At 38.6% G+C, this 23,374-nt stretch overlaps 1 long non-coding RNA gene across 1 annotated transcript; it reads right to left on the bottom strand.

Annotated features, from left to right (window-relative positions):
• Window positions 1–1,721: 1,721 nt before the first annotated feature.
• LOC306659119 lies at window positions 1,722–23,253 on the bottom strand. The gene is made up of 3 exons (XR_013763214.1): window positions 23,052–23,253; window positions 6,041–6,158; window positions 1,722–2,826 (listed from the first exon to the last, which is right to left on the bottom strand). It is a non-coding gene; the product is annotated as an uncharacterized lncRNA (long non-coding RNA).
• Window positions 23,254–23,374: the final 121 nt, after the last annotated feature.

The raw sequence follows: 23,374 nt of genomic DNA, 5'->3' as shown, positions 1-23,374 counted from the left end.
TTCAAACTACCCTTCCTTCTTCGTTGGGAGAAAGAGAAATGCCTGTCAGAAGTGTCTAGTAATCTATGCCACAGTGGTTAGGGCAAAAAGGAGTGCCCTGCTGATTAACTGTGAGACCTTGGGTCAGTTCCTCACCCTCCCCAGGTCTCAGATTCCTCTTGGGCATATGAGGAAGTCAGCTCTCACTGTATGATGTGGCAGTGCAAATGCTTATAGGAGCAAGTCACTTAATACAACCTAGTAAAGTGGGTGTGATGTTTACTCATATATCATATACCTAGCAAGAGCCTTGCTTCCCTAAGTCAATATGCTTTCTCCTATTTCTCCCACCCTCTTTTTCTTTTTGGTACTGGGGACTTTACCACTGAACTACATCCCTGACACTTTTTATTCTTTATTTTTGAGACATGGTCTCACTAAGTTGCTGAGGCTGTCCTTCAGGTTGCAATTCTCCTGCTTCAGTTTCCTGAGTTGCTGGGATTGCAGGTGTGCGACACTGAGCCGAGCTCCCTATTTCTCTTGAAGTGCATTATCACTCCCAATCTGTTTCTCGTCTTCTTTTTTTCCTTATTTTAACTTTTCTTTTCTTTTCTTTTTTATTTTTACAGACTGCATTTTAATTCATTGTACACAAATGGGGCACAACTTTTTATTTCTATGGTTGTGCACGATGTAGATTCATACCATTCGTGGAATCATACATGTACATAGGGTAAAGATGTCTGTCTCATTCCACCATCTTTCATACCCCCTCCCTCTCATTTCCCTCTACATAATCTAAAGTTCCTCTATTCTTCTCTTACCCCTCACCCACCACCCCCATTATGTATCATCATCCACTTATCAGGGAAAACCTTTGGCCTTTGGTTTTTTGGGATTGGCTTATTTCACTTAGCATGATATTTTCCAATTCCATCCATTTATCTGCAAATGTCATAATATTATTCTTCTTTGTGACCGAATAATATTCCATTGTGTATATATACCAGTTTCTTTATCCATCCATCTCTTGAAGGGCATCTAGGTTGGTTCCACAATCTAGCTATTGTGAATTGAGCTGCTGTAAACATTGATGTAGCTGTGTTACTGTAGTATGCTAATTTTAAGTCCTTTAGGTATAAACTTAGGAGTGAGATAACTGGGTTAAAAGGTGGGTCCATTCCAAATTTTCTGAGGAATCTCCATACTGCTTTCCAGAGTGGCTGCACCAATTTGCAACTCCACCAGAAAAGTACAAGTGTGCCTTCAGTCTGTTTCTCTTTATCCCACAATTGACAGAAATATTTGTATAACAAATAAGTTTTTATCATGAGCAGGAATTGGTTGAACGTGAATATAAATGCCTGCTGACATTCAGCCTGGGTTTGGAAGTCAATTGAGATAGTGGACATTGTGCTAGCCACAACTCTGCACCAGCAAATTGTTTAAAGCCCTCAGTTATACTAGACAATTAGGAAATTCAGATTTTGTAGCATTTTTCCAATTGTTAAGTAATATCAAATAATTTAATTGTTTAAAAACTCTTTTAGGATAAATAAAATATGTCTGTAGGCTAAATCCTACTGTGAGGTGGTTGTGAGTTTGGGATCTCACTCCGAAGTAATCTCCAAAGCCCTGTCTACCTGGGTTTTTTTAGAAAGCAGAGAAAAATATTTTGTGTCCATTTTATTGGGTATTCCATCCTAGGGAAATGAGAGGGAGAGAGAGAGAGAGAGAGAGAGAGAGAGAGAGAGAGAGAGAGAGAGAGAGATATTGTGTTTGGGGTTGGAAAGGAAGGAGAGTATAATACACAAGGAATGAGATTGTGAACTGGCCACTGCTTTGCAACAAAGAAAGCTATTTTCTCTGTTTGGAATGATTTCAAATAGTCCACATGAAACTGTTGCTCTTGGAAGTGTTGGGAGGGGAGACATAAAGAGTGAATGATGTATCTGCTGGCTTTCTGCCATCTCTTCTCTTCTCTTGGTCAAAATCCATGCCACATTGGAATTAATTTTGGAGTTAACTTCTGGGCTGCATGAACCTGCCTGTCTACTTAGGCCTTGGGGAAATTAGAACCTCCACAGGCACACTCCTGCCTGGACATGTATAACTCACCTTTTAGTAGACAATGTTTATGATACTCTTGGTATGCAGTGGTGGCAGCAGCAGATGCCCCACAGAAATGGCAGGGGACATCACTAACATGGCTCTAAACAAGATGCAAGGCATGTATCCTAGGCCAAAGTATTGGGCAATAGGCAGAGATAAGCAGACTTGAGAGAGTGTGAACACTAAGTCCAATTCAGTCCATTTTCAGTTATAGTATCACATAATTCAATATGAAATTGATCCATATCTAAAATAAAAATTTTGTCTTTTGTTATTTATTTGGTACTGATGATTGAACCTAGGGCACTTCACCACTGAGCTACGTCTACAGTCCTTTTTATTTTTTATTTTGAGATCAGATCTCACTAAATTTCTGAGGCTGGTTGCAAATTCAATACCCTCCTGCCTCAGCCTCCTGAGTCACTGGGATTACAGGTGTGTGCTACCACAACTCTCTACAACATGGATGGAGTTTGAAAACATTATACTAAGTAAAAAAAAAACCCAGTCACAAAAGAGTCACATCCTCAGCACCCCCCCCCTTTTTTTTTAAATGTTCTTTTGTTTTGAGACAGGGTCTTGCCAAGTCCTTAGGGCTTTGCTAAGTTGCTGAGGCTTTCTTCAAACTTGCAATCATCCTGACTCAGCCTCCCAAGTCACTGGGATTGCAGGCATGCACCACCACACCTGGCTAGGGGGAAGTTTCTGTTAGAAATGAAGTGGAAGACTTCTGACCTGAAAGAGTAAAGAAAAGAGAACAGAGTAATATTAATAAAGATAATATTAATATCAATAAAAAGAATAATATCTAACATCTATTGAGGACTTAACTCTGTCAGATATTATGCAAAATGCTTTACATAGAAAATTTTCTTTAATTATTACAACATCCCTATGAGAAATTGAAGTCTCGATTTGCCCATGCTTTTAGGGGATGCAGTAGTCAAACATGTAGTTCCCAACTTTCCCTTTCTACTGCATAGCCCCAGAGGGGCAAAGTGGGTATAAGAGATTCTTGGGTGATTATTCAAAAGATGCTTTTGATTTCTTTCTCCCTAGAAACTACCCCCAGAGAGGTAAAAAACTAAAAACTCTCTTTCCCAGCCGCTTTCAAAACTAGAGATGGCCATGTGACCTAGTTCGGCCACTTAGTTATAAGTTGCCTCTAGAGCTTCTGGGAAAGATACTGTGTTTTCAAATAAAAGGAATCAACACAAGAGGAGAAATCCAGGTGGTTCTTCTCAGTTACACTTCTTCCTGCCCTAATCATGAAGGTGATGTCTGGTGCTGATGTAGCCAGTTTATAGTGATGAGGATGAAATATACATACACACTAAGATAAGAGAGAGAGAAGATAGAAAGGACCTGTGTTCTCAATGACTTTACACAGTTGCCAAACAATTCCTGATTCCACCTTCTCCAAGACCTTGTGAATACTCTTGTGATTTTCTGTTACTTTCAGCCAAAAGCATTCCTAATTGAAACAATATATGAGATTAAGGTGAAAGCCAAAATCAGGGAGAGCTCTGTGCATCTGAATTCTTTGCAGTGGTTGCTGTCTGGGGAGGTCTCACAGCAAGCTGGAGGTAAAAGTGTAGCAATAACAGAGAGAAAAGGTGGGGTCTCACAGGCTGTGTGTAAGGAGCTAGTGATCTTGATGTTCCATGCCCCCTGGAGAGGTGGAGAACACTGGATACAGCTGAATCTGACTGGGGAAGCTGGCAAAGCAAGCTTCTCTATTGGGTCTAAAGAAATAATAACTGAATAGGAATAATAACCAGAACTTTGGGAACTCTTCAGCACCCACAGACCATAGTAGGCCCAATTCACAGGGAAGAGTACCAGCCTGAATGAGTCAAGAACAGACCACTAGTTCACCAGCCACAACTAACAGCAGGTGGAGGGGCCCATTTCCCTACCAAATTTGACTCAAAGAAACAAACTATCAAAGACATGCAGCACAATTCCAAGACCTCTTCTTCTATTGGTAAAAGGTATTGTGAGCTTCCAACTCCTCTCCCTGGCCTGAACTCATAGAATTAGGCAATAGGAAGGGATATATAGTTTATATTTGTGTGTTTCACTGACAGACACTGAGTCATCCTCAAGACACTATAGAAATTGGAATAGAATAAAAATGGCCAGCTTAAAGCCTGTCCTCACATACGCTTGTCCTGCTTCTCATCTAGATGGACACCCATAAAGAAGATTAAATTCACCAGAGAGGAATAAGGAAATGTTATGATGGATAGGGAAGAGCACATTAGACCTGCAGTATGGTGCTATGGTTGGATCTTAAGGTGTTGGATCTTATGGTGTCCTCCAAAGGTCCATATGTGAGGTGCTAGTGGGAGGTGGTAGAAACATTAAGAGGCAGGGTCTTGGAGTTATTGGAGGAAGGCACTCAAGGGGATTGTGTGAACCTAGTTTTGTTCTCTCTTTCACTTCTGGGCATGAAGAAAGGAATTTTTTTTCTGTCATGTGCTTCTACCATGATGTGCTTGCTGCCTCTCCACAGGCCCAAGGAAATGTGGCTGATAGATCATGAACTGAAGTCTCTAGAACTATGAGCCAAAATAAGCCTTTTTCTTCATAAGATTATTTATCTCTTCTATTTGTTATAGAGAGAGATAGAAAGCTGACTATCGTGTATGGGTTAATTTGGGTTCTGCTTCACAGTCTCATTAGACTTTCATGAGCACAATCAAGTCAATTGCAGGGGAGAGTTTATCTTACTTGTCAAGAGGAGTCTTTCTGTGTGGGATTTCCATTATAAGGGGGCTAGAGGCCCAGATTAGAATAACAATAACTTCACGTTTTCAAACTTTTGCACCTAAACTCTGTGCTAATTTGCACTCTCATTCCAATCATCACAGCAACCCAGGGAAGAAGAGGTGATCGCCCTGTTTCACAAATGAGGAAACTAAAGGTCAGAGAAGTGAGTTGCCAAGTGTGCAAAGCTAACATGTGGTAGAATTTTAATGTCTTCCAGATGGCCTAATGAAACAGAAACCACGTTAGATTAGGAAAAAGGGATGTAGACCTGAGGTGGGGAAGACTTGTTGGGCTCATAGCATTCAGGTTATAATATAATTTATTATTCCATGGGAAGGGATGGTTCTGGAAGACTGCAAGGAACAGAAAAGTGGCTAGGCAACATTTCAAGACATCAAAAGTTTTTTTTCTTGAGCTTGAGTTGTAACTCAATGGTAGAGTGTTTGCCTAGCACACATGCAGCATTGCGTTTGATCCTCAAAACCACATAAAAATAAACAAATAAAATATTGTGTTCACCTACAATTAAAAAATATATTTTTCAGTTTTTTTCTCCTTTCCTTTCTCCTATTCAGTCAAGGATGTGCCCAGGAGGCGATATCTGAAACCCCAGGGCTCTCACCTACCTCAAGTCACCATCTCAAAGAGGCATCAGTCACTGGATCCTAAGGACCATGTGAAAAGATAATCAATATGTAAGAAATGTAAGGAGACAGAAGATGGGCACTCCCTCCAAAACCTGGTCATTACCCTGGAGAAACCAGTGTCCATCAGAATGTCCACTTCAGACTGGAATGGTCCAAAAAGGCTGCCCCAGGAACAGGGCAATTTAGCCAGCCCAGTGTCACATGGAAAGACCAAGGATCCTCATTATGATTTGGATCTGGAATGTCTTCCAAAGATTCATGCATTCATTGAAGTCTTGGTTCCCAATTAGCAATATTCAGAGGTGGGGCTTTGGGGAAGTGATGGGCCCATGAGGGTTTTGATCTTGTCAAATGATCTTATCATTAATAGCTGAATGGACTGTTGGCAGGTGGTAGAAACCGCAGGAGATGGGACTAATTAAATGGAGTGAGTCCTTGAGGTGTGCCCTTAGGGACAATATCTTGTCCTGAGCCACTTCCTCTCTCTCTCTCCACACACACACACACACACACACACACACACACACCTCTGCTTCCCAGTCACCATGAGGTGAGCAGCTTTGTTCCACCATGTCCTCCCTGTCATGCTTTTGGCTAAACACAGGCCTGGAAACAATGGAGCCAAGTGACAATGGACTGCAATCTCTGAAACAATTAGCCAAAATAAATGTTTTCTCCATTAAGTTTTTTTTTTTTTTTTTCAGGCATTTTGTCTTAGCAACACAAAGTTGTCTAACAAAATCCTAAAAAAAGGCTGCAAGCTGGAGGCCATCTGCTGACCACATTGTCTGCATCTGGGCAGCAAATTCTTTCTTGATTGGGGGTGTGGACAATATAGTTCCATGTCTACCATAGCTCTCCATCCAGGGTCTTCCAAGTTCCCAAAGGCATTGCTCTCTTAGGTCAACTTTTTCTCAAATAGCAGGTGCTATTGATGCTTGTCCTCTATCCCTTTAGACCAATCCTGAGTTCATCTGTAGCTGTGGTTGACAGTTTCTATGCGGTCTAACAGCTTCTACTTTTTTCTTACTAGGTTGGATTCGTTTGTTTGTTATTTCCACAATCTCAGAGTGCTGGGGACTTGAACCCGGGCCTCCCGCATGAGAGGCAGGCACTCTACGAGATGGGCTATATGGCCTGCACTACTTTTTTCCTACTAGGGTCAGTTAACTTTCAATTACAGAAAAATCTCTTTAAAACCGAAATATACCACATAAAGGAAAACAAAAGTGTTGCATTTTCAGATCTCAGACTGTAAGACATGTTGGAGCCAGAAATTGATAAAAAGTGGTTTGAATTAAAGGAATGAACTGACCTTGGGTATTATTGAAAGACATTCTGATTCATTAGGAAGAGTAAATTCTACCTGCATTTCCCACAATTAAACTTTCATTATCCTGTACTATAATATGACTTGGTGGTGATATATAACTATTGATATCTTTCCAATGTCATCAGCCCACTATATTAGGTTTTAGGCTTCTTGAGAGTTCATTTTTTGCACAGCAAATTACCCATGAAATACATTGGGCAAATAGGGTGTGATGAAAGAAGAAGGAAATCTTTGTAGGCATTTTGGATCTAAATCGTTTTAGGTACATATTGGTTCTTTCCTTAATCAATCATTGGCTCATTGCAGTTGAAGTTAACATTAAAAATGGAATGTGTTTTCTGTGTAAAGAAACAACTCTGCACATTTCCTGCTGTACTTGTTTAGACTGGCAGTGGTCTATACCTAACTCTAAACTTCTAAGAGCCATCCTTGAGATGGGTCTTTTGCTGGGTCTTCAATTACAAATTGGGCAAAGCTAAGAGCTCTATCTGTATCTCTCCATATATATGGATATATAAATATTCATACATATATTAATATCTCTCTAGATACATGATTAGTATGATTAATCATTTATACATACAATCATTTCATGTCTTTTTTCCAAAGGGATTTTAAACAAAGGTCATACAATGAAGCTATTCATGGGAATGGCAAATAAAGATAAGGACACAAAATAATTCATGAGAGTGGAAAGACTTTTGGGACTTCATCAGAATTTGGACAGGAGATTTATGGTTCCTAAGGCAGTGAAGAAAACAAAGCAAGCTGGGTGCAGTGGTGCATGCCTTTAATTCCAACATTAGAAACTTGTTCCCCAATGTAACAGTATTGAGAGAGTCTTTAAGAGGTGATTAGATCAAGATTAATGTCATTCTTATGGGAATGGGTTTGTTATAAAAGCAAATGTGATCCCCTTCCTCCTCCCAAACACCCGCCTCCCTTGCTCTCTCTGGCTTTCTTGTCCTCCTGCTTTCCACCATGTGGTGTCCCAGCAAGAGGACCCTCATCAGAGCCTTGATCTTGGACTTCCCAGTTTCCAGAACCATGAACCAAATAAATTTCTGCTTACTCAGAATTACTTGGTCTCATATATTCTGTTATATTAGCACACAACAGAGTAAGATAAGAAATATTGTTATTGCTAAAATTATGACCTGTCAGGGAATGAGCCAGGGGAATCAAGGCCTTGGGCTCTCTCTTCTCGACATCACTTTTCCTGCTACCTCCATGGTCAACCCAACTGGAAATCAGGGGAAGAATGACCAAAATATAAGAGTGTTTAGAAGTTGGAATCCCATGGCTCAGAGTAGGATGGGGAAAGAGTAGAGTGCTGAAAAGAGCAATCCCAGACTTCTCAATACACCGGGATAAAACCCTTTATACAAAAGACAAAAGCAGGGCAGGGCATGTAGTTCAGTTGTAGAGTGCTTGCCTAGCATACTCATGGCCCTGAGGTTTGATCCCTGGCATAGAAAAAAAAAAATAATTGAAATGCCCATATGGAAAAGATTTTGTTTGGAAATAGAGTTATCCTCACGTGACTCAGAATGATTACATAGAGTAATTTTATGGATCCATGCATCCAGGGCTATATTGATACCATGCACCTTAGTTGGACTAAATAAACTCTCTACCAGTCTGGCTTTGTGATGTGATGAGCCCACAATTAAAGACATGCAGCTGGTCTTAGCTACTCGGGAGGCTGAGGAAGGAGATTTGCTTGAACCCTGGAGTTTGAGACCAGCTTGGGTGAGACCCTGTATCAAAAACAAAACAAAACAACCCCCCCCAAAATGATGTTCTAAAGTTAGTGGCACAAAACTGTAATCCTCACTACTTGGGAGGCCAGTGCAAGAAGACTGCAAGTTTAAGGCCAACCTACCATTTTTAAGCGTCTGATTCAGTGGCTGTAAGTACACTTACATTATTATGCTGTCATTACTTTCATTCATTTCCAGAACCTCTTTTTATCTTCCCCAGCTAAAATTCTGTGTCCATTAAACAATATCTCTCCATTAAACTCTCCTCCAACTCCTATTCTAATTTCTGTCTCTGTGAATTTAACTACTCTAGATCCTTCATCTAAGTGGAATCATGCAGTGTTTGTTCTATGAATGTCTTATTTCATTTAATATATGGCGGGGACAGTTTCTACCATGCTGCTTGACAAGGTCTGAGCATGGGGAAGGGCTTGGCAAGGCCACCATTCCAGGAAATTGGTGCTGTCATCTTTCCTAGAAATTGGGTGTTTTCTTGTAATTATCATACTTATAACTATGCAGCCACAAATCACGTTCCCTGGAAAGCTTGTTATTAATGATTGTTGTGATAAGAACTTAACCTCAATGAGTCTGCGGAGCTTGGGGGAAGATGAGGACCGCTTGAAAAAATGTACCAATATCACACATAATAAGTCTGAAAGTACAGAATTTGAGGAGTTCTTCAGAAAACTACAGTTACAGGAATTACTTGCTCCTATGCTGACCACACCTGTCCCAGTTAATGCTTTACCAGTAAAAGAGCCTGACAAACAGAACAGGAGACTTGTCCCCATAGTATAAGGTCCCACCTCCCACAGATCCACTTCCTCCCTATACAGGAGTGTATAATGGAAATGGTAAACGAATAGTTAATATTAATGGTAAATGGACAAATGTCCAATGTTTGTCCTTCCTTCAAAGGCTTGGACATCAAGGACCACCCTGGAAGTGTAGGACAAAAGAACAAAGAAACAGCATATGCAAACATCTAGAAAAATATTATCTTAAGATCAAATTCCCTCATTGCATGTTAACTGGTTATGAGTAGTTTATGCTGGCTTAGATCTCACATATGTATTACAATAGGTAGAAGATGAATCAACATAAATAATATTAGAATAAAAATTAAGCACTCACACTGATTGTTTGGCAGTAAATAACCTTAGTTTTAACTGAGTTTGTTTACGTAATAGAGTAGACCTTTATGGTTAAACCAAAAACAAAATAATACGAGCTCAAGATTAAGTGCATGTTTGCTTAGTAGTTTGGTAAAATTAGCTTAAAACAAAATATAGTCATTATGCTGACAATAGGTCTGACACCAAAGGGTAACAAAGGCCAAAAGGATGAAAAGAGGAAAATATCTTTCACTGTAATATGTTTATGTAAGTGTATTTTAAGTAAATATAGAAAGTTGACCTTAATGTACCCACTCTGTGTTAGGACACCTGCTGGAAAGTGTGGTTAATGACAAATCTTGTGGTAATTTCTCTATAACTTGTATCTTGTTTAATCCTGCTTTACTTAATACTATTGAAGAAGAGCTAAAATAAATCTGAGCAGCACTTGCTTCAAGTTGCTCCAGGGATTCATGTCTTTCCTCTGCACTGACTCCACCCATCCTTCGGGGACCCTCCGAGTTGCTGGGACTGGCTCCTGACAAATATAACGTTCCCAAGTTTCACCTGTGTTGTGGTTTGTGTCAGAAATTCCTCTTTTAAGACTGAATAATATTCCATTGTATTCATACACCACAGTTTGTTTATCCATTCATCCATTGATGGAAATGTGGGTTGTTTTTGCCTCTTGACTATTGTGAATAAGGTTGATATGAACATTAATGTACACTTATCTTAGTTCCTGCTTTCAATACTCTTGGGTATAAACAGCAATGAAATTCCTGGATCATATGGTAATTACATGTTTAATTTCAAAGCAACCACCATATTGTCTTCCACATTGACTGTACTGTTTTACATTCCCACCAACAGTATACAAAGTTGCTAATTTCTCCACATCACCAATACTTACTTTTTGCTTAGTGGATTTTTTATTCAGTAGCAGCTATTGGGATGGGCAACTTGTGATTTTGATTTGCATTTCCCTGGTTTTACAAATTTTTTCTTGTGCTTATTGTCCATCCTTATATCTTTTTCGGAGAAATGTACATTTACGTCCGTTGCCCATTTTTAAATTGAGTTGTTTCATTTTGTATTTTTGAGTTGCAAGTGTTCTTTATATATTACAGATATTAATCCCCTATCAGATATATCATTTGCAAGTAATCTTTCCCATTCTGTTGAAATGTCTTCACTCCGTTGATGGTGTCTTTTTAGGAACAAACGTTTTTAATTTTGAGCAAGACTAACTTTATCTTTCTTCTTTTTGCCTGTGCTTTGGGTGTTTGGCAAGATATCATTGCCAAATTCAGTGTCATGAACTTTTCTACTGTGTTTTCTTCTAAGAGTTTTACAGTTTTAGGTCTTATGTTTATGTATTTGATTCATTTTGAGATAATTTTTGTATATGGTATAAAGTAAGGCTCCAAGTTTATTCTTTTGCATGTCAATATCCAGATGCTCCAATATCATTTGTAGAAAAGACTATCCTTTCCCTATTGAATGATTTTTTTATACCCATGAGACCTTATATGAGACTTTATTTTTTGAATTTCTAATCTATTCTATTGCTCTATTATGCCAGTAGGACACTATTTTGATTTTTGTAGCTTCGTCATAAGTTTTGAAATCAGGATATTTGAGCCCTCCAAATTTGTTTTTCAAAATTATTTTGGCTATTGAGGGTTCCTTGAGATTTCATATGAGTTTTAGAATGGGATTTTATATTTCTGCAAAAAAAAGCTGTTGGAATTTTAATAGGGATGGCATTGAATACATAGAATACTCTGAGTAGTATTATAATAGTAGTAAATCTTTCAATTCATGAACAAAGATGTTTCCATTTATGTGTATTTTCTTTAAATTCTTTTGTCAATGTTTTATAGTTTTGAGTATACAAGTCTTTCACCTCATTAAGTTTATTCCTTTGTATTTTATTCCTTTTGATGTTATTGTACATGGAATTATTTTTTAAATTTCATTTTCAGATTGTACACTGGTAGTACATAGAAACTCAACAGACGTTTTCCCTTTTTTGTTACTGGTGATTGAACACAGGGGCATGTTACCACTAAACTACATGTGCATTCCTTTTTATTTTTTAAATTTTCAGACAGGTTCTAAGTTGCTTATGGCCTCACTAAGTTGCTGAGGCTAGCATCCAACTTTCCATCCTCCTACCTCAGCCTCCCAAGTCTCTTGGATTACAGGCATGTATCACTATGCCCTGCTGAAACTCAACTGATTTTTGTGTATTGGTTTTGTATCCTACAGCTTTGCAGAATCCATTGATTACTTCTGACAGTTAATTTGTGGCATCTTTAGGATTTTCTACAAATAAAGTCATGTCACTACAATTTTGTTTCTTTTTCTAATTGTTCTTCTTTTAGCCTAATTGCTCTGGCTAAATTAGTATAAGTGGTGAAAGTGAGCACTGCTGTCTTGTTCCTGATCTCTGCATACAGAATAATGTTCTCTGTGGGATTTTTATATTTGGCTTTTGCTGCGCTGAAGGTACACACACTTCTCAAGTGCTTTCAATGTACCAAACATTTCTGAGTGTTTTGCACATAGTACCTCATTCACTGTACGCAGCCTTGTGAAACAATCACAGGGAAAATTTAGACACAAAGAGGTATGTTCTTCCCATAAGTTAGATTTCTGTAGTTTTTGTTTTAACACATAGCATGCTGGTGTTTTATTAAAATAATGATTTATTAAATTATATTAAGGAGTGGCTGTGTCATGCAGTGAAGCAGAGGCAAAGGTGGCTGAGACTGTGGCTGGAGGCAAAACTGGAAAGGATAGAGGGAAGGCCAAGGCAGTGTCTTGCTCAGACATCTGGACGACAGCATCCACAGACACTTGAGACTTGCACCACATGCCACAGACGTGAGTGCCACTGCTGACAAGTACAGTGCTGCAATTCTGGATTGCCAAGGTGCTAGATGACCAAGGTGCTACAGCTGGCCGGTAATGCTTCTAAGGACCTCAAGGAAAAGCCTATCACTCCGTGTCACTTGCAGCTTACGATCCATGGTGATGACGATAGGATGCTCTTATCAAGGCTACCATCACCAGGGGTGGTGTGATCTCTCACATGCACAAATCTCTGATTGGAAAGAAGGGACAGCAGAAAACTGCTTACAGGGTTGTTCTAACCAGTGCTCTTCCTACCTGTCATTGTACTGTAGCTGGGACAGAAGGAACACTGTGGTATGTGGAATTTTTTTAAAAAGCAGTTCAAGGGAAAGGCATAGGCAATTATTGTATACATGCTAAAAGAAACATTTCATGTAGTGACAGTTGTGTGTTGATTGGCTAAGTTTCTCCCATGTTTTATACAAAAATGATAAACCATTTTTACCAAAAAATTATATTAAGCATTAATTTTAAATAAATTACCCTTATAGCATTATTAATCACTCTATTTTGTGAATTTAGATCATTTAATCATTTATTAGGTGGTAGACTACTGTGATAGAGATCTTACAGTGATAGAGATCATCATTATTCTGTATCCTAAGTAATATTACTGGGATTCTTAACAGATGCCTCTCAAATTAAAAATCAAATTTATCAACTTATTAATTGAATTTTTAAGAAATACATATATGTATGTACAACACACACACACATATGTATTCCTCTAACAGTTCTTCCAGAAAGAGAGGCATCTATCACTTTGTGACAAATAATTGGGTTGAATGTCTTAAGAATTTATCATAGGTTAAATCTGGAGCCAGATGACCTGGATTCAAGTCCTTCCTCTGTTACTTATGTACTGTGTGACCTTAATCAACATACTTTCTCTGTGCCTCAGTTTCTTTACCTTAAAGCTGTAACGAAGGCAAATCCAAATGTTGAAGAATGGGGCATTCTACAAATTAACTGACCAATGCTCTTCAAAAGTATTCAAGGTCATGAAAAAATAAACACTGAAGCACCATCTCAGATTAAAAGAAACTAAGAAGACATCATGATTAAATGTAGTACAGGATCTTGGGTGTGATGGGTAGCAGAAAAAGGACATTAGTGGGACAACTCATGGTGTGGTATGTAAATAGCCCAGTTCTTTCTCTCTTGGAGCAGGATAATTTTAAAGAGCACATTTTGTATTTTCCAGAGTTTCCCTATGGGAGTCACTTCCAGTCACCCTGGTGGTAGTTAGCTTCATAACACAACCTAAATGGCTATTGCCTTCCTTTTTCTGGCTTACCTCCTGGCCTACCCAGTGTTCCCTGTGCCTCCCAAATAAATGAACTGAAAGAAAGTCCTTGTCTCTGGGTCAGCTCCTAGAGGAACCAAATTTAGGACATTTAATTCAATTTCTGAAACACACAAATGGAATTAACCTGTGATATTAGCAGTCTGGGCAATAGTTACCCTTGGGTAAGAAGGCTGAGACTGGATGCGGCAGGACGGGCCTCCAGGGATACTCTTAACATCTTTTCTTCTGATCTGAGTGCTGGTTTTATGGTTGTGTCCCATTTATGAAAATTCATTGAGTTATACAGTTATGTGTGTTTTTCTATAGGCACATTATGATTCAATATAGTTTGGGCAGGGTATCAGAGTTTTTTGTTTTATTTTCTATAGTGAAGGAATGGTAAAAGTTTTTACTTGCTAGTTTTTGTTATGAAAACAAGGCTAATACATTGAATGGAGTAAAACAAAAAAATCATTTTTATAATTATTTTTCTGGTCCATGTGTAGCCACAAAATAGGAAGAGACAAAGACTAAAAAGATGGTAAGTTGGACCCAAGTGTCCAAGAAAGTAAGAAAGAGAAGAGGTAATGATGGTTTAAGCACATACAGAAGAAGAAAGAGATAAAAGGAAGTAACCTATATTTGGTATCTGTGTATCTATATCTATATATATATATGTATATATATATAAATACAAATATATATGTGTGTCTATAAATATACATATATGTATTTATTTGAGAGAGAGGGGAGAGGGAAGGGAGAGAGACACAAATATTTTTCTCTCCATACTGTCACTGATTAAAGATCCCTCTCCAAGGCTTAGAAGCATAGGTATTTAGGAAATTACATCCTTTTCCTATATTCAACAGAGAAATATTCCTAAAATAATGTCTCAAACTCAATACATAAAATTTCTTTTAAGAAATCTTTGTGCTGGGTGTTAAAGCATTCCTGTAGTCTCAGCCACTCAGGAGGCTGAGATAGGAGAATCACAAATTTGAGGACTGCCTCAGCAACTCAGCAAGGCCCTAAACAACTTAGAACCTGTCTCAAACCTAAACAACTTAGAACCTGTCTCAAAATTTAAAAAAAAGGGCTGGGGATGAAGCTCAGTGGTAAAGTGCCCTTGGGTTAAATCCCCCTAAAAATTTAGAAAAACAATAAAACCCTTGGGATCAATCCCAGTTTACAAAGGAAGTGCATCTCTTTTAAAAACATCATGTTTCCATCATGTGACCTTTATATAGATCTATAGGTTTAAGGAAGTCATTAACAAAGGACTTGAGATTTATAGCCAAGGCAGATAGGGTATTTCCTGTTGGCATCTGTATTGTCCTTTGAGGAAAAAACCTGTAGCACAAAGTGTGGAATTGTGTACTCTGTTTCATGAATTTGAAGAATAAAATCCACGAACACAAGGTTAAGAGCAAAGTAACAGGGTTCATTAAGTATTAGAAAGATAGCAGAGTTCCCAAAGAGGAGGGAGGTTCCCAAGAGAGGAATACCCAAGAGTAGCTATTGTCTAGGGGTTTATATAGATCTATAGGTTTAAGGAAGTCAGCCCCCTGCACAATCCTGGGTAAGGCATTCAGTGTATTCAAGCAGCCTTTGGTCCAATCAAAATATCAATCAGGCATTTTTCCTTCTTGGGAGAGGCATGGACCCCATTCACTTAGGTCCTGATTTAGAAATAGCCTTTTTGTAAGTTTCCTAGTAAATATCTGCAGGTGCAGTTTGTGCTGTACTGCCCAGGAAGTTACCCAGCGGTGCATCTCCCTATCTGCTCAGGCTTATCTCTTCCTCCTGATATCATTCCCCCGCTTTGGAGAGGTAGCCACACTGCTGTTAGGGAATTTGGGTGATGACTGCTCTAGCTTCTTCAGTCTAAAAGGGGGTTGAGAGGAGTACAGCAATCAGGGCAGGGTCCTCCCACAGGTAGGTAGCATATCCATGACTATCTACAGCTTAATAGATTCTGTAGGCATCTCATGCATCAGTGCCATACACAGGTCTATAGTAGCAGTTGGCAGGTAACTGGACAAGGTGTACACAGGGTAAGGATCAAGCTAACACAACAACAAACAAGACAGCAAAGCATTATTATTTTTGCAAGCAATTATCATAGAAACAATCAGTGTTATCAGCCAGCCTCTGAAGACTAGGAAGACAGTAACTTGTTAGAGTTCAATGTGTGGTCTGACACATCATTTATTTGTGAGTGGAGTTATTAAAAGCATACACACAACTTTTAATATTTATAATGACACGTTTCCCCTTAAGCTGTGGAATGCCATCTGATTTTCATAAAATAGCTTTCTCATTGGCATTACCTCTGTTAACAGAAGGATCCCTTTAGCTGTGTCACTTATGATTATCTTAGTAAAGTCAAGATAGGATTTTACTGTGCCATATTGTATCTTTTAGGCTAGTCTGTGGGATAGCTATCAGAGTTTATAGAAACTGAGCTTACCTATGAGGGAGGTAAGGCAAATTTGTAGGTCTCAAACTGACTTAGAACAAACACTGGCAGCATCTTTTGTGGTAGTTATCAGATACTCACGTATAAGAACACTTTCTTTATAGCCTCCCAGTTTTACTTACTTTTGGGAAAACTGACATAACTGTACATCTCATTTTACATTAAAAATCCATTGCCTTTTTAAAAAAATATTTTTTAGATGTTTATAGACATTTATTTTATTCATTTATTTATATGTGGTGCTGAGAAGCGATCTCAAGTACTTTACATATTCACATATGCTAGGCAAGCACTCTACCACTAGGCCACAACCCCAGCCCCCATTGCTTTTCATTTAAATAATATTTTTTAGTTGTAGAAGGACACAATATCTTTATTTTTATGTGGTGCTGAGGATTGAACCCGGCACCTCTGCCACTGAGCTACAGCCCCAGTCCCCCAAAACATTGCTTTTCTGAATGTCCCTGTCTGACTGTGTTTTGATTATACTTTCCTGTCAGGTGTTCATGACCAAGTTGGTCAAAAAATTGACTGCTCCTATCTATCTTTAAGAGTCAGCAGAGATTTGTCTGGGATCATTCTTCAGAACTTTTGAGAAGCCTCTTGGCTTCTTTCGCTTTCCTCTACCAGTCATGCCATCTGCCAGGATGAATCAGAGTCTTGCTGACCATGTGTGGCATCCTTCAGAAGCATCAGGGACTTTTCCCTTTCCAATGACACTCCTCTTTGCAGAATGTGCACTGGTTGGCTTCCTGTTCTCTAGGGTCCTCACAATACCCCTGATCAGGATATCCAGTGACTCACCAGGCTTGCAGGGCCCTTAGAGAAGTCATGTCATTCCTTAAGTTCCAGTTGACCTTAGAAGGCAAGGGCCAAAATATTGGCTGTTTTTTTAAGCTCTTTTACTTCCTTGATTTTGGTCTCCAAGTTTTGGTTTTAAACATCCTGGAGGCCAGTTTCATCATTCTTGAAGTAGGAGTTCTGGGTTTTAACTCTAATGCCTATAATTTTATAGTGACCCATTTTATTTAATTTCAGTATTGGTACTAAAAGTTAGCATTATAGCCTATCTGTGCTGTAGTTGATAATTTACTGTCTTAAATTAGTTCAGGTTGTTTTGTTAGAATTAGTAATTTTGTAAACTACTAAAGGGCAACGGTTTTAAAGTTGTATGAGGATTTAGTTTGTGTAATAGCTTTGAACCAAGAAACATAATGTCTATAATAGCCCTAAGGCCCTAAGGTATATTTCATATCTATTTAGCCTCTATAAAGACAATTTATTGTTAACGCATCACATATGAAATCCTTTACAACTTTTGGTTTTTGTTTTTTTTTTTTACAACTTTCTTACAACCTTAGATACTTTTTACAACTCACCCAAACCTTTCCTTAGTTTTGCATTATATCCCTTGTTTATTTTGAGATCACAGTAATCCTTAAAAATCTATCTTTTGAACATAACTTTAAATGAGTTTAATTTTGGCCTACTTTGGTGCCATCCTAACATGGAGTAAGGTGAGAGGCAGAGCCTTAACTCAGGTAAAGTATCAGTAATAGACTTATTATCTATTGTATAAATGAATCTAATTTATATAACAATGGAAAATTTATGTAGTGAACTATGTAAGCCAGATTTTTAAACGGCAGTGTGGCCCCTGTATGTCAGATACAATGTATAAAAGAGAGTTTTCATTGGTTACCATGCCTGTATTAAACCTACATAGCTTTCATTTTACAAGCTTTTACATGAAACTTAGACAGAGCTTGGACAAACATATTTAGTTTTCATTTGTATACATAACTTTAGTCACATAAATTTAGGTGTCAACTGTATTGTACTATCCTAAAATTATAGTTGTTTAATCAGAGCTATAAAACAATCATTTAAATAAACTTTAAGATGGGCATGAATCATAATAAATAAAACCTAGTAACACAATAAATTATCTTGATGAATAAGATCAGATCAATGTTCTAAAAAATCGTCATTTTTATGCATACAGCATTAGATTTTGTTTTGTTTTTGGCATATTAAAATTTGACCTAAACCTTCTTAAATAACTTCAACTGACTGCACTGAGGATATTCTACTTAATTACACACAAACTTTTTGAGATTTACCTTTTGCAAACCTTCTATAACTTACTTAGACACTCTATAACTTATTTACATTCTTAGTTTTGTCTTCTTCCACTTTTTTTTTTTTTAGGTTTAGGACAAAAGTATTACTTTAGCATGCCAGATAGTTTCTCTTTTAGAATTATTTTTTCATTATTAATAAAATACAATTTTATATCTATAACTTTCTTGTATTTTTATCCTAATTTTTGACTTTTTAAGTTTACAATTTGAAACTATCCTTAAAAATTTATACATGTGAAATTACATTTTTTAAATGAAATAAAATACATGCTTTTCTTGTATTTAAATTTAGTTTTTTTGTTCCTTGCATGTAGAACAAAACATGTAAGTAGAATTTTAACCCTTAATCATCCTGTTTTTAGTGAAGACCTAGAAACAAAACCATCTTAAACTGATTTTACTTTTACCAACAATCTATAAAAACTCATTTAATAAACCACCAAACATGTTGTCTTATAGAACTTAAGAAACTAAAAGTACTTGAGTTTGTATTTAGCAGTTGATGTTTGTCTTTTAACTTTGTAAAATATTCAGATGTCTTTTTTAACAAATATGTTTATGAAGATTAATCCCATTATATTAAATCTAATTTATCCATCCTAGTTGTTAACATTATGTTACTATGAAAACCAAAGTATCAGATAAATCTACTTAACATTTGAATCATCTTTTTCTGCTAAAGAAAAATTATAGAAGCAATAGATATTATATTTTAAACATTTTATAGATACTGATATTTTTCTGGTTGGCTGGCTACCTAGAAAAATGTGTTGGTTAATAATTTAAAAGACATTTCTTTTCTTATCCTTTAAACCAGTTGAGGTCACATTACCTGAAATGTATTTAGACTCATTTTTTAAAATTTATGAGTCCTATTTTATCTCTATGCCAATTTTGATACCATGTACATGATTTACAGACATAAGTACACTATACACACACACACACACACACTCACACATACACACACACAATATACCATACACAGGTGTACACATAAAAATTGACAGGAAACAAAAATTTTATAGCCCTTTGCCAGGTATTGGATAACCCACAGGTAGGAAGCAAAAGAGTTACAGATGTTAAATTATACAGACTGTCATATTTAACCCTTCAACAATTAAAATAGAGACTGTCACAGATTCTTGGAGTATGACTCAGATACAGGGCAGGCCGGTAGAGTTGAGAACATTAGGATGATGGATGCTGAAATCAAAGGTTCGGGTGTCCACTTGTCCTCCATGGGGACAGAGTCACTCCCACCATCACCACACTTTGTTTATTTTTTGCTTAGAACTCTTTGTCACCCTGATTTTGGAACCTCTAGTGGTCAGCACTTCTGCCACTCCTCCCATGTGACCCTCTGAATTTAACTGCTGCTTTACCAGTGTGGTCATGACCTATGTTGGGTCTTTGTTTCCATCATGCCAGACACTGTGGAGGACTGGACTTAGTGGGCTTTACCATCTCCTCCCTCATTTCTGCCTGTCACAATTGTCATGAGGGTGTTCCCTGATATTCTTTCCTTTTTCACATGTGGTCATGAAGAAGGTTTAAGCCTCTGGATTTATTCACTCTTACTGGTGTGACTTGTCAACCTGGGAGAGCATGAAACCCTTTGACACCTTTCTTATCTCTTGTAATAAATCCTGATTTGTTTGTGCTGAGCCTATCATTAAAAACTTTGGGGGAGAAACTGAACCTCACTCAGAATGGAGTTTATTAACTTATCGATAAAGTATTTGATTTAAAGGGGTGCATGTGGGTTGATGACAACAGATAATCAGAAGTGGAGACTTGGGAGATTTTTCAGATTTTTTCCTTAACAGGGCCTCCTTCCATTAGGGCAGCAATCATGGTTGAATCTAATTTACATTAGCATATTTTGGGTTTTCCCTTTAGAGCAAAGAACACTTGCACATAGGGAACCTCGGACCATTTTCCTTCCTTTTTACAAGACAGGCTAAGCGGCCGAATGGTATTAAAATTTATACTTCCCTCTGATGGCCATGATTCTCCATTGGAGGGTTTGTATTGAGGCCATGGTTGGCAGCAGAAGAAAATGAGGCGCTTTTTCTTGAGCATTTGTGGGTCAAACTTGTCCCAATTTTTCAGTATGCAGACTAGTGGTGAACTTAGCATGGCTGTTGAGATTGAAGCTCTGATCTGAATAAAGAAAAACAGAACTCAGGTGCCCACACCAAACTGCCCACTCTAATAGGGACATCTCCCTAATAAGCTTTTGGGGGTCATCAATCCCGCCTAATTCCCATATCCTGTTGGAGTTAGAGTAATAGAAAGAAAGCAGAGCTCCCAAAGAGGGAGGGGTCCCAAGAGAGTGATACCCAAGAGTGCCTATTATCTAGGGGTTTATATGGCCCTATAGGTTTAAGGAAGTCAGCCCTCTGCACGATTCTGGGTAAGGCATTCAGTGTATTCATGCACTCTTTAGTGCAGTCAAAATATCAATCAGCGCATGCCTGTAATCCCAGTGACTCAGGAGGCTGAGACAGGAGGATCATGAGCTCAAAGCCAGACTCAGCAACTTAGCAAGTCACTTAGTAACTCAGTGAGACCCTGTCTCTAAAATAAAAATACAAAAGAGGGCTGGGGATATGGCTCAGTGGTCAAGTGCCCAAGTTCAATCCCCAGTATCAAAAAATAAGAAATAAAAAATCCATCAGGTATTTTTTTCCTTCTTTGAGAGGCATGGACCCCAGTCAGGTAGGTCCTGATTTAAAATAGCCTTTTTATAAGTTTCCTAGTAAATATCTGCAGGTGCAGTTTGTGCTGTACTGCCCAGGAAGTTACCCAGGGGCCATCTCCCTATCTGCCCAGTTTTATCTCTTCCTCCTTACGTCATGAGTCCATATCTGATATTTTCTACTCTCCTAAGTGAAGAACAAAGATATTTTGAAAGAGAGAGGGACAGGGTGGGGGAAGGGGAGCGGGGGAGGGAGGGGGGAGAGGGGGAGGGGGGGAGAGAGAGAGAGAGTGTGTGTGTGTGTGTGTGTATGTGTGTGTGTGGTGCTGTGGACTAAACTAGGCAAATGTTCTATCACTGAACTATATACCCCCAGCCCTGAAAGACCCTCCCTAATAAATGACAAGGTTCAATTTCTTTTTCTTGCTTAAAGTTCCTAATGCAATGGCTGATTGGTTACTTGCTTAGTTAGAATCCAGAAGTAGCTGGCATATAATCTTAATCCTTGGTTCCATGAGCCAGTATTAATTTGGTGCCTGGAACAGCCTCTGGGCAGACCCCACATTTTCTTTCTTCCCTGTTGTACATTTGCCCAGAATATTTAAAGGAAGTCATGGGGTTGGAGTAGGGGTAGTTTCCTGCTAGGTCTGGCCTCCTACTGGGTCTGGCTTTCTCAAAGCCAGCAGTTCCAGAGAACACAGCTTGTGTTTCCACCCCTTAGCACTTTTCTTCCCAGACCACGCAGGGAAGGCGAATCCAAATAACTCCACCCCCACTTAATCCAAATAACTCCACCCCTGCATAATTTGTGGTGCCCAGGGCAAAATGGAAGTGTGTGTGGGGTCCTTTGTTCAAATAATTTTAAGAATCCAAGGCAACAACAGCAGAGTATTAAACCAAGTGAAGCCATTCTAAACATGCAGATTCAAATAAAATACCTTAGGAGAAATATTGTACAAGCCTATAGAAAATAACCAAAGTCAGTTAAATTGCATTTGGGAGCTGGGGTTGTAACCTGGTGGTAGAGCGCTTGCCTAGCATGCGTGACACACTGGGTTTGATTCTCAGCACCACATATAAATAAAATAAAGGTCCATTGACAACTAAAATAATTTTTAAAAAATAAATTGCATTTGAGATCATCTGGGAAGCCCTCAACAAGGTGACCGCTGAGGTTACTATAAAAGTCCAAGCATTGGGCTATATGGGGAAACGCTAAGATTGAGGATGAATACTTACCAAATGCCAGGCACAGCACTAGTTGTTTTTCAAACATCATCCCACCCCTGCACAATATGTAGCTTCAATGATCTGAGGAGAAAAACTCAAAGAAGTTAAATAACTTAACCTTGGGCACACACAAACTAAAAGAAATTAAGTTTCTGGTTTGTTTGCTTTGTGGTGCTTTTGTTGTTTTCTATTCTAGGGATCAAACCCTAGGCCTTTTGCACATGCTAGGCAAATGCTCTGCCCTTGAACTACATACCCAGCTCCAGGAATTGGAATTTATTTTAAAAAGTAAGTTAGTCTGGCACAACAATGACTCAGCAGAGGAAACTTCAAAACAGAAGAATAGTTGGATCAATGAGTGCTAGCAGGGAGCCTGGGGAGTCAGGGACTATTTACAAGTGGATTTTTTCCTATCATAAATGTGGCCTTGACTCTTAAGGCAATGCCAAGAGTGAAAAGATTCTAAGCAGACGCCAAAAAAATGAGCTGAAAATGAGAATGTCATCGGCAGCATGATGATGCCCATGTAGACCAGTGAGTCTTTATTTACTGACCGCAAGGATGCCAGACCCATCACAGTGGATTTGCCGCAAGTGAACAGGCGCAGCTGCATTGGAAAATCTCCTTCGCCTACATTATTCAGCATTTAAAATCCCCAGGCTGGTTGCTCCACAAGCTTCCTTAGGACCCCTCCTCTCCAAACACTCCAGGCTGGGAGCAGGTATGATGGTGGTGCCCTGATCTTGCGCCGCCACTAGAGGCCGTCGACCTCTTTAGCGTCCCCTGGCGTCCGCTCAGCCCTCAGCATCTCCGCCTTTGTCTAGTGGAGCCCGCCTATTTTTCCTTGGAGACCCTGCTCAACTTCCTTCCGGTTGCG

This window comes from Sciurus vulgaris (genome assembly GCF_902686455.1).
Source record: "Sciurus vulgaris genome assembly, chromosome: 4".
NCBI classification, from domain to species: domain Eukaryota; kingdom Metazoa; phylum Chordata; class Mammalia; order Rodentia; family Sciuridae; genus Sciurus; species Sciurus vulgaris.
The sequence above is the reverse complement of the archived record's forward strand: the minus strand, read 5'-3'. Positions and strand labels throughout refer to the sequence as shown.